Below are 17935 nucleotides of genomic sequence, written 5' to 3'. Positions count from 1 at the left end.
GCACATTCCTATGTTTGTTTCCTTAGAGTAGACTGCAGTGTGGAAAACTCCGCTCCTTTCCATGACTGTTACATCTAGAAAGGGCAGCTTCCCATCCTTCTCCATCTCGTAAGTGAAACGCAACACAGAATTCTGCTCAAATGCCTCCTTCAGCTCCTGCAGATGTCTGACATCAGGTACCTGTGTAAAAATGTCGTCAACATACCTGCAGTATATGGCCGGTTTCAAGTTCATGTCGACTAAGACGTTTTGCTCGATGGTACCATGTAGAAGTTTGCAAACAGGACACCTAGGGGAGAACCCATGGCGACCCCATCTACTTGTTTATACATGTGTCCATCCGGGCTCAAGAAGGGTGCCTCTTTAGTACAAGCTTGGAGTAGTTTCCTTAGAATGTTTTCTGGTATGTCAATAGCGCTTAACTTGCCGATTGATATGCTTAAATATTATGGATGTTAAGAACTGAAAGATTATTAGGATGAATGTTAACCTCATTTTTGGCTAGAATCTGGCCCATAATTTCAACGGTTTACGAATGAATCAATTACATCCAACTAAATAGAGGTAACATTGGCAAATAAATGGGCTATTGATAATGTTTTTGTATGTGTGTATGTATGTATGCATGGATGTATGTATGTATGTATGAAAGATGTATGTACGTAAGTATTTTACAATATTTATTTACTGTTTGTGTCTGCAGATTCGAGCTATTAGCTCTTGGACCCCGCCTTTCTAACCGATCTATTTTTCCTCTGTTATATCTACTACAAATATTTCTAACACACGCACACACACACATCCCCAGGAAGCAGCCTGTAGCTGCTATCTAACTCCCAGGTACCTATTTACTGTTAGGTGAACTGGACCGTGAGGGTGAAAGAAACTCTGCCCATTTGTTTCCGACTCGACCGGGAATCGAACCTGGGCCCTTAGGACTACCACCCAAGAGCGCTGTCCACTCAGCCGCAACGCTCTCTCCATACATATGTATGTATACGCAACTGTTAGTTTGGAAAAGAATTAGCTAATTTGTGGAGAAATATTGTGTTGTGTGAAATATTGTGTGATTGTGTTTTACGAGGTCCAGGAATATTTACCCAAATAATAAAGTGACCAGTTCCCAGTTGAGTTGCCAGATGCAAGAATTGCGGTACGATATTTGGGTGGCTATTAAGGTAGAACTCAGCACTGCGTAATCAATGATTTACAGCTGTAGGTGTGTTTTTGTTGAATTTTCGAGGTATGAGAATGAGAGTATCTCTGATCATGGGCTGATCTCGCTGAGTTGCCAGAGGTACCATAACTACCTGTGTAATATATTACACTATCTTGCTACAGTTGTCATAAATGGTGTTGCTGTGTAGGAATTAACTACTCTGAGAATGGATGCGGAACTGCTTTACCAGTAACCTCGCTACACACGTCACCTTGCAATTGCTCAGATTACCTTACAATTATTGTGTTCCCCCCCCCCTTGTAATTTTATTAAAAAGTAGAATGTAAAATAATAATATTAATACAAGTTATAAAATGTATATTCTTAAACCCTTGATAAGATTAGGTAGGGTTGGGTAGTCTAACAACTTGGAGAATACTATTAAATATAATTGTTATAGAGATTTAAGTGTTTTCAGTAAAAGTTCCCATTATAACTGAAAGCTTGGTAATTTCAATACAAATGAGCTATGTATGTGTGTGTGTGTGTACTCACCTAGTTGAGCCTATTGGGCTCAATCATATCTGCACTTGAAACTGTGTATAAAGTCTGCCTCCACCACATCACTTCCTAATGTATTCCATTTATTACCTATTCTGATACTAAAAGAATTTTCCTATGGTTCATTTAAGCACTCAATTTCCACCTGTGTCCCCTAGTGCGTGTGCCCCTTGTGTTAAATAAATTGTCTTTGTCTACCCTATCAAATCCTTCGAGAATCTTGTATATGGTGATCATGTCCCTTCTAACTCTTCAGTCTTCCAGCGACGTGAGGTTTAAATCCTTAGTCTCTTCATATAGCTAATGCCCCTCAGTTCGGGTACTAGTCTGGTGGCAAACCTCTGAATCTTCTCCAATTTGGTCTGATGCTTCACAAGATATGGACTCCATGCAGAAGCCGCATACTTCATGATTGGTCTGAAACATGTAGAATAAAAAGTTCTGAATGATTCCTTACACAAGTTTCTAAAGGCCGTTCTTAAGTTGGCCAACCTGGCATATGCCGCTGATGTTATCCTTTTGATGTGGGCTTCGGGGGACAGGTCTGTCGTGATATAAACCCCCAAGTCTTTTTCTCTCTCACTCTGATTCTTGAACAGTTTCCTCTCCCAAATGGTATCTTGTATCTGGCCTCCTGCTCCCTACACCTATTTCATTACATTACATTTATTCGGATTAAACTCTAACAATTATTTGTTGGACTATTCTTTCAGTTTGTCCAGGTCTTCTTGAAGCCTCAAAAAGAGGTTTCAAGAAGACCTGTTGTCCTGTCTTAATCCTTCTCATAAATTTGTCATTCTCAGCAAACATTGAGAGGAATGAGTCTACACGCTCTGGAAGATCATTTACGAATATCAGAAACAAGATATGTTCGATTACTGAATCCTGTGAGATACCACTGGTGACTTCACCCCAATCTGAGGTCTCACCCCTCACCATATAGCTACTCCCTTATTGTTACTCTTACCTGTTTCTCCAACTAATGCACCAGACATTTATGTGGTACTGTGTCAATGGCTTTCCAACAGTGCAAGAAAATACAGTCTGCCCAACCTTCTCTTTCTTGCTTAATTTTTGTCACCTGATCGTAGAATTCTATTAAACCAGTGAGGTAAGATTTACCCTCCCTGAACCCAAGTTACTGGTGTGTCACGAAGTCCCTGCGCTCCAGATATGCTACTAGGTTTTTTCTCACGTTCTCCTCCATCATCATGCATGGTATAAAAGTTAAAGACACTGGCCAATAGTTCAGTGCCTCTTTCCTGTCACCCTTATTGTACAAGAGACTACATTAGCCGTCTTCCATATATCTGGTAAGTTTCCCGTCTCCAGTGACTTACCTGGCAGTGGTAAGCAAAGTACTTCTGCACACTCTTTCAGTACCCATGGTGAGATTTCGTCCGGACTCCCAGCCTTTCTCACGTCTAGATCAAACAGATGCCTCTTAACCTCATCTCTGGTAAATTCGAACCCTTCGAAGGTCGCCTGGTTTACTGCCACCTCTCCTACCTCAGGAATTTTACCTCGTTAAATTGTGAAGACCTCCTGGAATTTCATGTTGAGTTTTTCACACACTTATTTGTCATTCTCCTTTGACACATGCACACACGTATTTTGTGTGTGAGCATGTGCGTGTATATGCGTGTGTGAGTATACTCACCTAGTTGTGCTTGCGGGGGTTGAACTCTGGCTCTTTGGTCCCTTTGGCCGGTCAATAAACTGGTGTGCAGATTCCTGAGCTTACTGGGCTCTATCATATTTACATTTAAAACTGTATGGAATCAGCCTCCACCACATCACTGCCTAATGCATTCCATCTGTTAACTACTCTGACACTGAGAAAATTCTTTCTTATGTCCCTGTGGCTCATTTAGGTACTCAGTTTCCACCTGTGTACCACCGGTGTACAGATTCCCCTTGTTCGCGTACCACCCGTGTTAAAAAAATTTTCTTTATTTACCCTGTCGATTCCTCTTGGAATTTTGTGGGTAGTGATCATGTCTCTCCGAGCTATCCTATCTTCCTGCGACGTTAGGTGCATTTCACGCAGCCTTTCCTCGCAACTTATGCTTCTTAGTTCTGGGACTAGCCTAGTGGCATACCTCTGAATTTTTTCCAGCTTAGTGCTGTGTTTGACACGGTGTGTACTCACCTAGTTGTACTCACCTAGTTGTGTTTGCGGGGGTTGAGCTCTGGCTCTTTGGTCCCGCCTCTCAACTGTCAATCAACAGGTGTACAGGTTCCTGAGCCTATCGGGCTCTGTCATATCTACATTTGAAACTGTGTATGGAGTCAGCCTCCACCACATCACCCCCTAATGCATTCCATTTGTCAACCACTCTGACACTAAAAAAGTTCTTTCTAATATCTCTGTGGCTCATTTGGGCACTCAGTTTCCACCTGTGTCCCCTTGTGTGTGTTCCCTTTGTGTTAAAAAGACTGTCTTTATCTACCCTATCAATTCCCTTCAGAATCTTGAATGTGGTGATCATGTCCCCCCTAACTCTTCTGTCTTCCAGCGAAGTGAGGTTTAATTCCCGTAGTCTCTCCTCGTAGCTCATACCTCTCTGCTCGGGTACTAGTCTGGTAGCAAACCTTTGAATCTTTTCCAGTTTAGTCTCATGCTTCACTAGATATGGACTTCATGCTGGAGCCGCATACTCCAGGATTGGTCTGACATATGTGGTATATAATGCTCTGAAAGATTCCTTACACAAGTTTCCTAAAGGCCGTTCTTATGTTAGCCAACCTGGCATATGCCGCTGATGTTATTCTCTTGATATGAGCTTCAGGGGGGACAGGTCTGGCCTGATATCAACCCCCAAGTCTTTCTCTCTCTCTGACTCCTGAAGTATTTCCTCTCCCAAATGATACCTTGTATCTGCTCTCCTGCTTCCTACCCCTATCTTCATTACAATACACTTGCTTGGGTTAAAGTCTAATTTCCATTTGTTCGACCATTCCTGCAGCTTGTCCAGGTCTTCTTGAAGCCTCAAGCTGTCCTCTTCTGTCTTAATCCTTCTCATAATTTTGGCGTCGTCAGCAAACATTGAGAGGAATGAGACTATACCCTCTGGGAGATCATTTACGTACATCAGAAACAGGATAGGTCCGAATACAGAGCCCTGTGGGACTCCACTGGTGACTTCACGCCAATCTGAGGTCTCACCCCTCACTGTAACTCTCTGCTTCCTATTGCTTAGGTACTCCCTTATCCATTGGAGCGCCCTACCAGTTACTCCTGCCTGTTTCTCCAACTTATGCATCAGCCTTTTATGGGGTATTGTGTCAAAGGCTTTCCGACAGTCCAAAAAAATGCAGTCCGCCCGTCCTTCTCTTTCTTGCTTAATCTCTGTCACCTGATCGTAGAATTCTATTAAGCCTGTAAGGCAAGATTTACCCTCCCTGAACCCATGTTGATGGGTTGTGGCGAAGTCTCGTCTCTCCAGATGTGTTACTAGGTTTTTCCTCACAATCTTCTCTATCACCTTGCTTGGTATAAAAGCCAAGGACACTGGCCTGTAGTTCAGTGCCTCTTGTCTGTCACCCTTTTTGTATATTGGGACTACATTAGCCGTCTTCCATGTTTCTGGTAGGTCTCCCGTTTCCAGTGACCTACTGTACACTATGGAGAGTGGCAAACAAAGTGCTTCTGCACACTCTTTCAATACCCATGGTGAGATTCCGTCCGGCCCAACAGCTTTTCTCACATCCAGCTCCAATAGGTGCTTCTTGACCTCATCTCTTGTAATTTCGAACCTTTCCAAGGTCGCCTGGTTTGCTGCCACCTCTCCTAGCGCCGTGACTTCTCCTTGTTCTATTGTAAAGACCTCCTGGAACCTTTTGTTGAGTTCCTCACACACCTCTTTGTCATTCTCTGTGTACCTGTCCTCACCCATCGTAAGTTTCATCACCTGTTCCTTCACTGTTGTCTTCCTCCTGATGTGACTGTGTAATTGTTTTGGTTCGGTCTTGGCTTTCTTAGCTATATCATTTTCATACCTTTTCTCAGCTGCTCTTCTCACACTAACATACTCGTTCCTGGTTGTCTGGTATCTCTCTCTACTTTCAGGTGTTCTGTTATTACGGAAGTTCCTCTATGCTTTTTTGTTCAGCTCCTTTGCTTTCATACATTCCTAGTAAACCATGAATTTTTCTTTTGCGTCTCTGTTTTTTTCTGTTGGACCGGGACAAACCTGCTTACAGCCTCCTGACACTTTTGGGTGTCATAGTCCATCATGTCTTGTACGGACTTGGTTCTGAGTTCTGTGTCCCATTGTATATCTCTAAGGAATCTATTCATCTCCTCATAGTTTCCTTTTCGGTACGCCAGCCCATTGTTTCCCAGTTCTTTTTTGGGGGAGATGAGTCCTAGCTCAACCAGGTACTCAAAGCACAATACACTATAATCACTCATTCCCAGAGGGGCTTACAACTTAACTTCCCTTATACCCGACTCATTTACGATAAATATCAGATCAAGCAAGGCTGGTTCGTCCTCTCCTCTCATTCTTGTCGGTCCCTTGACGTGTTGACTTAGAAAGTTTCTTGTTGCCGCGTCCAACAGCTTAGCTCTCCATGTGTCTGGTCCTCCATGTGGGTCTCTGTTCACCCAATTTATCTTCCCATGGTTGAGGTCTCCCATGATTAGATGTCTGGATCTGTTCCTGTTAGCCACAGAAGCTGCTCTCTCTATTATATTGATGGTGGCCATGTTGTTTCTATCATATTCCTGTCTGGGTCTTCTGTCGTTCGGTGGGGGGTTATATATGACTACTACTATAATTTTCTGTTCTCCAGTTGCTATGGTGCCTGATATGTAGTCACTGAAACCTTCACAGCTCTGAATAACCATCTCCTCAAAATCCCAGCCATTTCTTACCAGCAGAGCTACACCACCACCACCTCTTCCTTCCTTCTCTTTCCTCATAACATAATAGTTCTATGGGAACACTGCATTTGTTATCGTTTTCGTTAGCTTTGTTTCTGTGAGGGCTATTATGTCTGGGTTTTCCTCTAGTACCCATTCTCCAAGCTCATTTGCTTTATTTGTAATCCCATCTATGTTAGTGTACATTGCCTTGAAGCTCACTTTCTTCTGTTTATCTTCAAGTCCCCTTCTCGGTGAGCATTCTGCTGGTGGGGAAGGCTGTTCCCTGGGTGAGAAGATCTGTGAGGTGGTTTGCAGGGTCCCAGAGGTTTTTGGGGTGGGGGTGGGGTTGCAAGAGAAGGGGGGACAGGTAGGGTGTGGGTTAAGGAGATAGGGGGGGGACATGGAGGATACAGGATAAGGGGAAGGAGGGATAGGGAGGGTATGGGATGAAGGGGGAGGGGGGGAAAGGTGGTAGGGGGACATGGTGGGAATGGGGGAGGGGTGATAGGTTCAGAATGGGGTGGGGGGGGGGAGGGAGGGTTGAGTGAGCATTTGGGTGGGGGCAGGTAGGATGAGGGGAAGTGAGGGTTTCTATGCAGAGGAGGGTGGTGGTGTTGCCCTCCCCTCTGTTGCTGCTGGGATGCTGGTTGTGGGTTCCCCTCTTGTCTCTGGAACTGTTGTGTTGGGGGTTGCGATTTCCTGGTTGACAAAGACAACAACAAAGAGATGTTGTTGTCTTGCTTATATACTGGGTTTTTTGGAGCTTACAGTCCCCAAGAGGGTATTTGAAGGCATTTGAGAGCATTTGCCTTCAAATGCCCTCTTGGGGACTGTAAGCTCCAAAAAACCCAGTATATAGGCAAGACAACAACATCTCTTTCTAGGCGTTTAACGATGCATAAGCAACAGGGCTCCATTAAGGAACATATAATCTCTTCCCACAACCAAACCAGCGCCAGAGAAATCCTAGTAAACAACACAGAAATCATCGATAGATACAGCGATAGCAGGCGGCTTGAGGTTTGCGAGGCATTACACATCAAGAAGTCAACACCAGCAATCAACAGCCAATTAATGCACAACTATATTCTACCCACCTCAAGACTCCGCTCCAATATAGAAGCATCAAGAAATATGGACCAATAGGCTTTCTACAATCACTTCTATTCAATACCCATTGTTTCATGTTCTGGCTTGTGTTGATGAAATTAATACCTTATTAAATACCACCTCACCCCATCCACCTCACTCAAATGTAGATATAAACAAAATCGGAGATGTGTAAGTTCTATTCAGTTGTGTATGTGTTAACTAAAGTCTTTGAAAATGTAATAAGTTTTACGAAACGTGCTCAAGTGTCGTGTCAGACTAGAAATAAAAATGAATTTTGGAGAATTGATTTTTGAATTACCTCCAACAGTGAAAAGAAATGTACGAAAGATTGAGAAAATTCGTCTTAGAATTATTAATCTTACTTTTTCGGTCATATTTAATATATATATATATATATATATACATATATATATAATATATATATATATATATATATATATATATATATATATATATATATATATATATATTATATATATATGTATATATTATATATATATATATTATATATACAAAAGAAGTTCCTGTAAAATAGTCTAATAGGGGGTATAGGTGTTGTGTTAGTTGTCTCTTCAGAGGTTGCATGGCGTTTCACTTTCCTTCTTTCCTTCCTTCGAGAGAAAGAGACAGCGACTGCCCAGACAGGTACAAGAGGAGTGTTGTTAACGCATATGTCGACCGTGCTCTCAGCCACAGCTCAGAATGGAAGCAAGTCGACGAAGAACTCTGTAGGGTAAGGCAGGTCCTAGTCAACAACGGCTTCTCCAATGGTTTCGTCGAAGACATCATAAGAAGGAAAGTGAAACTCCATGCAACCTCTGAAGAGACAACTAACACAACACCTATACCCCCTATTAGACTATTTTACAGGAACTTCTTTTCCACAGCTCATAAAACGGAGGAAAGGGTCCTGAAAGATATTGTTAATAGAAACGTTATCCCTACAGACAAAAATACTTATCCACAGGAGCACCTTACCAGCTACACCTGCCTTTCTCTCCAGCTTATGTACCAGCCTCTTATGCTGTACTGTGTCAAAGGCTTTCCGACAATCCAAGAAAATGCAGTCCGCCCAGCCCTCTCTTTCTTTCTTAATCTTTGTCACCTGGTCGTAGAATTCTATTAAGCCAGTCAGGCAAGATTTACCCTCCCTGAACCTATGTTGGCGATTTGTCACGAAGTCCCTTCTCTCCAGATGTGTTACCAGGTTTTTTCTCACGATATTCTCCATCACCTTGCATGGTATACAAGTCAAGGACACTGGCCTGTAGTTCAGCGCCTCTTGCCTGTCGCCCTTTTTGTATATTGGGACCACATTCGCCGTCTTCCATATTTCTGGTAGGTCTCCCGTCTCCAGTATCTTACTATACACTATGGAGAGTGGCAAGCAAAGTGCCTCTGCACACTCTTTCAGTACCCATGGTGAGATCCCGTCTGGACCAACAGCATTTCTAACATCCAGATCCAGCAGGTGTCTCTTGACCTCCTCTCTCGTAATTTCGAACTCTTCCAAGGCCGCCTGGTTTACCTCCCTTTCTCCTAGCACAGTGACCTCACCTTGTTGATGTGTGTGTACTCACCTAGTTGTACTCACCTAGTTGTGTTTGCGGGGGTTGAGCTCTGACTCTTTGGTCCCGCCTCTCAACCGTCAATCAACAGGTGTACAGATTCCTGAGCCTATCGGGCTCTGTCATATCTACATTTGAAACTGTGTATGGAGTCAGCCTCCACCACATCACCCCCTAATGCATTCCATTTGTCAACCACTCTGACACTAAAAAAGTTCTTTCTAATATCTCTGTGGCTCATTTGGGTACTCAGTTTCCACCTGTGTCCCTTTGTGCGTGTTCCCCTTGTCTTAAATAGACTGTCTTTATCTACCCTGTCAATTCCCTTCAGAATCTTGAATGTGGTGATCATGTCCCCCCTAACTCTTCTGTCTTCCAGCGAAGTGAGGTTTAATGCTGTAGTCTCTCCTCGTAGCTCATACCTCTCAGCTCGGGTACTAGTCTGGTGGCAAACCTTTGAACCTTTTCCAGTTTAGTCTTATCCTTGACTAGATATGGACTCCATGCTGGGGCTGCATACTCCAGGATTGGCCTGACATATGTGGTATACAAAGTTCTGAATGATTCTTTACACAAGTTTCTGAATGCCGTTCGTATGCTGGCCAGCCTGGCATATGCCGCTGATGTTATCCGCTTGATATGTGCTGCAGGAGACAGGTCTGGCGTGATATCAACCCCCAAGTCTTTTTCCTTCTCTGACTCCTGAAGAATTTCCTCTCCCAGATGATACCTTGTATCTGGCCTCCTGCTCCCTACACCTATTTTCATTACATTACATTTGGTTGGGTTAAACTCTAACAACCATTTGTTCGACCCTTCCTTCAGCTTGTCTAGGTCTTCTTGAAGCCTCAAACAGTCCTCTTCTGTTTTAATCCTTCTCATAATTTTAGCATCGTCTGCAAACATTGAGAGAAATGAATCGACACCCTCCGGGAGATCATTTACATATATCAGAAACAAGATAGGACCGAGTACAGAGCCCTGTGGGACTCCACTGGTGACTTCACGCCAATCGGAGGTCTCACCCCTCACCGTAACTCTCTGCTTCCTATTGCTTAGATACTCCCTTATCCACTGGAGCACCTTACCAGCTACACCTGCCTGTCTCTCCAGCTTATGTACCAGCCTCTTATGCGGTACTGTGTCAAAGGCTTTCCGACAATCCAAGAAAATGCAGTCCGCCCAGCCCTCTCTTTCTTGCTTAATCTGTGTCACCTGATCGTACAATTCTATCAAGCCTGTAAGGCAAGATTTACCCTCCCTGAACCCATGTTGGCGATTTGTCACGAAGTCCCTTCTCTCCAGATGTGTTACCAGGTTTTTTCTCACGATCTTCTCCATCACCTTGCATGGTATACAAGTCAAGGAAACTGGCCTGTAGTTCAGTGCCTCTTGTCTGTCGCCCTTTTTGTATATTGGGACCACATTCGCCGTCTTCCATATTTCTGGTAGGTCTCCCGTCTCTAGTGACTTACACTATGGAGAGTGGCAAGCAAAGTGCCTATGCACACTCTTTCAGTACCCATGGTGAGATCCCATCTGAACCAACAGCCTTTCTAACATCCAGATCCAGCAGGTGTCTCTTGACCTCCTCTCTCGTAATTTCGAACTCCTCCAAGGCCGCCTGGTTTACCTCCCTTTCTCCTAGCACAGTGACCTCACCCTGTTCTATTGTGAAGACCTCCTGGAACCTCTTGTTGATTTCCTCACACACCTCTCTGTCATTCTCTGTATACCTGTCCTCGCCTGTTCGAAGTTTCAATACCTGTTCTTTCACTGTTGTTTTCCTTCTGATGTGACTATGGAGTAGCTTTGGTTCGGTCTTAGCTTTGTTTGCTATATCTTTTTCAAAATTTTTCTCTGCTTCTCTTCTCACCCTGACGTACTCATTCCTGGTTCTCTGGTATCTCTCTCTGCTTTCTGGTGTTCTGTTATTCCGGAAGTTCCTCCACGCCTTTTTGTTCAGTTTCTTCGCTTCCGTACATGCCCTATTATACCATGGATTCTTCTGTTGCTTCTCGGATTTTTCCCTTTGGGCCGGGATGAACCTGTTTTCTGCCTCCTGACACTTTTGGGTAACATAGTCCATCATACCCTGTACAGACTTGTCTCTGAGGTCTGTGTCCCAAGGTATTTCACTTAGGAAAGTTCTCATCTGTTCATAATTCCCCTTTCGGTATGCCAGCCTTTTGATTCCTAGTTCTTTTTGGGGGGAGATAAGTCCTAGCTCTACCAAGTACTCAAAGTTCAATACACTGTGGTCACTCATTCCCAAGGGCGCTTCCATCTTAACTTCCCTTATATCCCATTCATTTAGGGTAAATATCAAATCAAGCATTGCTGGTTCATCTTCTCCTCTCATTCTTGTTGGTTCTTTGGTGTGCTGGCTTAGAAAGTTTCTTGTTGCCACGTCCAGCAGCTTAGCTCTCCATGTTTCTGGTCCTCCATGCGGGTCTCTGTTCTTCCAATCTATCTTCCCATGGTTGAAGTCTCCCATAATTAGTAGTCCAGATCCATTCCTGCTAGCAACAGAAGCTGCTCTTTCTATTATGTTAATGGTGGCCATGTTGTTTCTATCATATTCCTGTCTAGGTCTTCTGTCATTTGGTGGTGGATTATATATGACTACGACTATAATTTTTTTCCCTCCATTTGTTACAGTACCTGCTATGTAGTCACTGAAACCTTCACAGCCCTGAATATCCATCTCCTCAAAATCCCAGCCTTTTCTTACCAGCAGAGCTATACCACCCCCACCTCTTCCTTCCCTCTCTTTCCTCATAACATAATAGTCCTGTGGGAACACTGCATTTGTTATCGTTTTCGTGATCTTTGTTTCTGTGAGGGCTTTTATGTCTGGGTTTTCCTCTAGTACCAGTTCTCCAAGCTCATTTGCTTTATTTGTAATTCCATCTATGTTAGTGTACATCGCTTTGAGGCTCACTTTCTTCTGTCCCTTCTCAAATCGCCTCCTTGGTGAGTGTTCTGCTGGTGGGGGAGGCTGTTCCATGGGTGTGAGGACCTGTGAGGTGGATAACAGGGTCTCAGAGGATACTGGGATGAGGGGCGGGGGATCCAGTGAAAGGGGAGGGACAGGGAGGGTATGGGGTGAAAGGGGAGGGAGGACGGGAAGGAAAGGGGGGAGGGAGGACTCGGGAGGAGGGGAGGGGTAGAAGGGTGGGGATTGGGTGTGGGGGTAGGGAGATTTGGCTGAACATTTGAGTGGGGGCAGGGAGGGTTTGGGGTAGGGGGGTTTTCTATGCAGAGGAGGGAGGCGGGGTTGTCCTCCCTTCTGCTGTTACTGGGTAGCTGGTTGTGGGTTCCCTCCTCGCCTCTGGGGGTGTTGTGTTGGGAGCTGTGACTTCCTGTTTTCCCCTCTCGCCCTGCGCCTTTTCCTTGCTTCTGCCACCACGGCTCTCTCCTCCCTTGTCATGTCTCTCTGGAGGAATACATTTTTTAATTTTCCCACGTTTTTCAGGGAGCTCTTCCTTGATAGGATCTTCTCCTTTGTGTTCTCGTTTGCAAACACTATCTTTATCATTCGGTCTCGGTCATTGTTGTACCAGCCTAGCCTGAAAACCTTCTCAATGCTATGCTCAGCCCCTTCCATGTCTAGTGCCTTTAGTACTTCATTCACTGCTGCTTTGTCCTTGTCATTCCACTCTGTCCTATTAGATCCTTCCTGCTCTTTAATACCCACAGCAACCACTGATCTGTTCCTTTCCAGCAGTTGGCTAGTGGAGCGTGCCACCTCCTGTGAGGTGGCTGCTTTCATGGCCACCTCCATCACTGCAGTCATTACTTCAGAGTTATTTTTTTTAGTATTTCCACAAATGTTGCTTTTATTGTGGCATTCTCATCCAGAAAACTATTACCACCTTCTCCCTGGGTGGTTTTCTGATTCTCAGCCTCGATACCATTCTCTTTGAGGGCTCTAATCTCCTCCTTTGCTGCTGTCAGCTCTCTTTTCAGGTTGTTTATTTCGTTCTTCATTTCCTGCATCATTTCTTGCATCTCACTCTTGATGTCCTCCAGAAACTGGGTGAACATTTCCTTCATCTCGTCACCTTGGCTCTTTCCTGTTCCCCTGGTACCTCTGGCTGCCATTCTTGACCCTGTTGGGATGGGGGAGGGAGAGAGAGAGAGAGAGGATGAGAGAGAGAAAGAGACAGAGAGAAAGGGAGTGATAAAGGGAGAGATAAATGGGTGGGTGGGGGGGATCTGACCCTTCCATTGAAGTGAGAAGAAAGTAGAATGGGAGGGGGGGGGGGGCAGGAGATGGAGAGAGAGGCGAGAGGGAGAGAGGGAGAGAGAGGAGAGGGAGAGAGAGGAGAGGGAGAGAGAGGAGAGGGAGAGAGATGGAGAGGGAGAGAGTGGGTGAGGGAGAGAGCGGGTGAGGGAGAGAGGGGGGGGAGGTGTGTGTGTGTGTGTGTGTGTGTACTCACCTAATTGTACTCACCTAATTGTGCTTGCGGGGGTTGAGCTTTGGCTCTTTGGTCCCGCCTCTCAACTGTCAATCAACTGGTGTACAGATTCCTGAGCCTACTGGGCTCTATCATACCTACATTTGAAACTGTGTATGGAGTCAGCCTCCACCACATCACTTCCTAGTGCATTCCATTTATTAACTACTCTGACACTGAAAAAATTCTTTCTAACGTCTCTGTGGCTCATCTGGGTACTAAGTTTCCACCTGTGTCCCCTTGTTCGTGTCCCACCCGTGCTGAAGAGTTTGTCTTTGTCCACCCTGTCAATTCCCCTGAGAATTTTGTAGGTGGTTATCATGTCTCCCCTTACTCTTCTGTTTTCCAGGGATGTGAGGTTCAGCTCCTTTAGCCTTTCCTCGTAGCTCAATCCTCTCAGTTCCGGGACGAGCCTGGTGCCATACCGCTGAATCTTCTCTAACTTTGTCTTGTGTTTAACTAGGTATGGACTCCAGGCTGGAGCTGCATACTCCAGGATTGGTCTTACATAAGTGGTATACAGGGTTCTGAAAGATTCCTTACACAAGTTTCTGAAGGCAGTTCTTATGTTGGCCAGTCTAGCATATGCCGCTGATGATATTCTTTTGATGTGGGCCTCTGGGGACAGGTTCGGTGTGATATCAACCCCCAGATCCTTCTCTCTATTTGATTCTTGCAGGATTTCCCCTCCCAGATGATACCTTGTGTTCAGCCTCCTGCTCCCTTCGCCTAATTTCATCACCTTACACTTTCCAGAGTTGAACTTCAGCAGCCATTTTCTAGACCATTCCTCCAGTTTATCCAGGTCATCCTGTAGTCTCTGTCTATCTTCATCCGTCTTGATTCTTCTCATAATTTTTGCATCATCAGCAAACATCGAGAGGAATGAGTCTATACCCTCTGGAAGATCGTTCACATATATTAGAAACAGGATGGGTCCAAGTACTGAGCCCTGTGGGACTCCGCTGGTGACATCTCGCCACTCTGATGTCTTCCCCCTCACCGTTACTCGCTGTTTCCTGTTGCTTAAGTACTCCCTTATCCACTGGAGCACCTTCCCTTTTACTCCTGCCTGTTGCTCCAACTTTTTTAACAGCCTTTTATGGGGTACTGTGTCGAAGGCTTTTTGGCAATCCAGGAAAATGCAGTCGGCCCACCCTTCTCTTTCCTGCCTAATTTTCGTTGCCTAGTCATAAAATTCTATTAAACCTGTGAGGCACGATTTACCATCTCTGAACCCATGTTGGTGGTGCGTTACAAAGTTATTTCCCTCCAGATGCTCTACGAGCCTTTTCCTCACGATCTTCTCTAGCACCTTGCATGGTATACAAGTTAAGGAAACTGGCCTGTAATTCAGTGCCTCTTGCCTGTCACCCTTTTTGTATATTGGGACCACGTTAGCTGTCTTCCAACTTTCTGGTAAGTCTCCTGTTTCCAGTGACCTGTTATACACCATAGAGAGTGGCACACTTAGTGCTTCTGCACCTTCCTTTAGTATCCATGGTGAGATTCTATCAGGCCCAACAGCCTTTGTCACATCTAGCTCCAGCAGGCACCTTTTGACCTCATCACTGGTGAGGTCAAATTCCTCCAAGGTTTCCAAGGTTGCCGCCTCCTCATTTAGTGCAGGGGCTTCTCCTTGTTCTATTGTGAAGACCTCCTGGAATCTCTTGTTGAGTTCTTCACACACCTCCTTGTCATTCTCTGTGTATCTGTTCTCCCCTTTCCGCAGCTTCATCACTTGTTCCTTCACTGCTGTTTTCCTCCTGATATGGCTGTGGAGCAGCTTTGGTTGGGTCTTGGCTTTACTCGCGATGTCATTTTCAAACTGTCTCTCTGCTTCCCTCCTCACTCTGATGTACTCATTTCTGGCCCTCTGGTACCTCTCCCTGCTCTCTGGTGTTCTGTTATTTCTGTAGTTTCTCCATGTTCTTTTACTCAGTTGTTTCGCTACCTTACATTCCTGGTTGAACCATGGGTTTTTCTGTTGTTTTTCGTTTTTCTCCTTTTGGACGGGGATAAACCTGTCTGCAGCTTCCTGGCACTTTTGGGTGACAATATCCATCATGACCTGCACATTCTTGTCTCTAAGTTCTGTTTCCCATGGTATTCCCATTAGGAAGTTCCTCATCTCGTCATATTTTCCTCTTCGGTAATTCAGTCTTTTCCCCTCCACTCCCATCCTTGGATAGGTTATCCCTACCTCCACCAAGTACTCAAAGGTCAGTACACTGTGGTCACTCATTCCTATGGGGGCTTCAATTTTGACTTCCCTTATTTCTGACTCATTCAGGGTGAATATTAAGTCGAGTCTAGCTGGTTCATCATTGCCTCTCATTCTTGTGGGTTCCTTGACATGCTGGCTCAGAAAATTCCTTGTTGCCACTTCCAAGAGTTTAGCTCGCCACGTATCTGCACCACCATGTGGGTTCCCATTCTCCCAGTCTATCTTTCCATGGTTGAAATCACCCATGATTAAGAGTCTTGAGCCATTCCTGCAGGCAACTGAAGCTGCTCTCTCTATTATATTAATGGTTGCCATGTTGTTCCTATCAAACTCCTGTCTAGGTCTTCTGTCATTTAGGGGAGGGTTGTAAATGACTGTCACTATTATCTTTGGTCCACCCATTGTTATAGTTCCTGTTATGTAATCTCTGAATCCGTCACAGCCCGTAATTTCCATCTCATCAAAACTCCAGTCCTTCCTTATCAGCAGGGCCACTCCTCCACCTCCTCTCCCTTCCCTCTCTTTCCTTACTATACAGTAGTCCTTTGGAAACACAGCATCTGTTATGACTCCTGACAATTTTGTTTCTGTTAGTCCTATTACATCAGGGTTTTCTTCTTGCACCCTTTCTGCCAGTTCACTTGCTTTATTGGTAATCCCATCAATGTTTGAGTACATTACCTTGAAGCTCACTTTCTTATATCCAATTTCACCCACACTCCCTACAAGTGTAGGAGGTTGTTCTATGGTCCTTGCTACTTGGGTAGGCTCCTCCTCCTGTGAGGTAGTTGCCAGGGGTTCAGGGGGAGGTGGGGTGGGGGGTGGAGGGCTTAGGTCTTCCTCAGGCCTGCTTGGGTCAGGAAGAAGTCCTGGGGGTGAGGGAGCAGGGATTGCTTGGGGAGAGGGCACGCCCTCCTGCGGTGTAGTTGACAGGGGTTTGGAGGGAGGTGGAGTGGGGGATAGAGGGCTTTGGTCTTGCTCAGGCCTGCTTGGGGCAGGGAGAAGACCAGGGGTTGGGAAAGCAGGGGCTACTTGGGGTAAGGGGAGGGGGAGGATTTGGGTTTCATGATGGGCATTATGCAGGGGCAAGGAAGGGTTTGTGCTGGGGGGTAGAGAGGGCCCTATTGGGTGGTGGACTGGGGTGTTGCATTCCCCCCTGGGGTTCCTGGGTTGCTGGATTGGGGTTCCCCACTCCCCTCTGGGATTGCTGGGTTGGAGGCTGAGGTTCCCTGGCTCTCTTCCCTCTCCTTGCGCCTTTTCCTTGCATCTGCTGCCCTTACTATCTCGTCTCTGGTCATGTCCCTCTGAACATATACCTCTTTGTAGTTCCTTGCATGCCTCAGTTTGTTCTTCCTTACTAGAATGTCCTCTTTGATGTCCTCGCTCTTGAATACTACCTTGATCAATCTTTTTTTGTCTCTGTTGTACTGGCCAATCCGGAAAAACTGTTCTATGTCTCGTTCAGCCCCTTCCATTCCTATCTCCTTTAATATCCCTGCCACTGCAGCTTTGTCTTTAGTCCTCGTTTCCTCCCTTGTGGAGCCCTCTTGTTCCTCGACACCTACCACTACTACAGCTCTTTTCCTTTCCATTAGCTGGCTTGTGCATCTAGCTGCCTCCTGTGAGGTTACTGCTTTCATTACAACATCCTTGACTGTGGATATTGCTCCTGGGCTCTTGAGCATTTCAGCAAAGGTTGGGCCAATTGTAGGGGTCCCTGCCATAGCTACATCTCCAGGCACCTGGGGGTTGGTCCCCTGGGCCAGAGTCTGAGGAGGGCCTGTTTTTAGGCTTTTTATCTCCTCTTGTGCTGCACTTAGTTCTATCTGCAGCTTACATATAGTTTCCCTCAGGTCCTTCAATTCCCCACTGACTTCCTTCCAAGCCTTAGCAATCATCTCCATGAATGACTCGTCCAGTCCCTCTCCTCCAGCTTCATTCTGTTGTCTTACCATCCCGCTTGACCTGTGT

Source organism: Procambarus clarkii, chromosome 15 (genome assembly GCF_040958095.1).
Source record: "Procambarus clarkii isolate CNS0578487 chromosome 15, FALCON_Pclarkii_2.0, whole genome shotgun sequence".
In the NCBI taxonomy this organism is placed as follows: domain Eukaryota; kingdom Metazoa; phylum Arthropoda; class Malacostraca; order Decapoda; family Cambaridae; genus Procambarus; species Procambarus clarkii.
The sequence above is the reverse complement of the archived record's forward strand: the minus strand, read 5'-3'. Positions refer to the sequence as shown.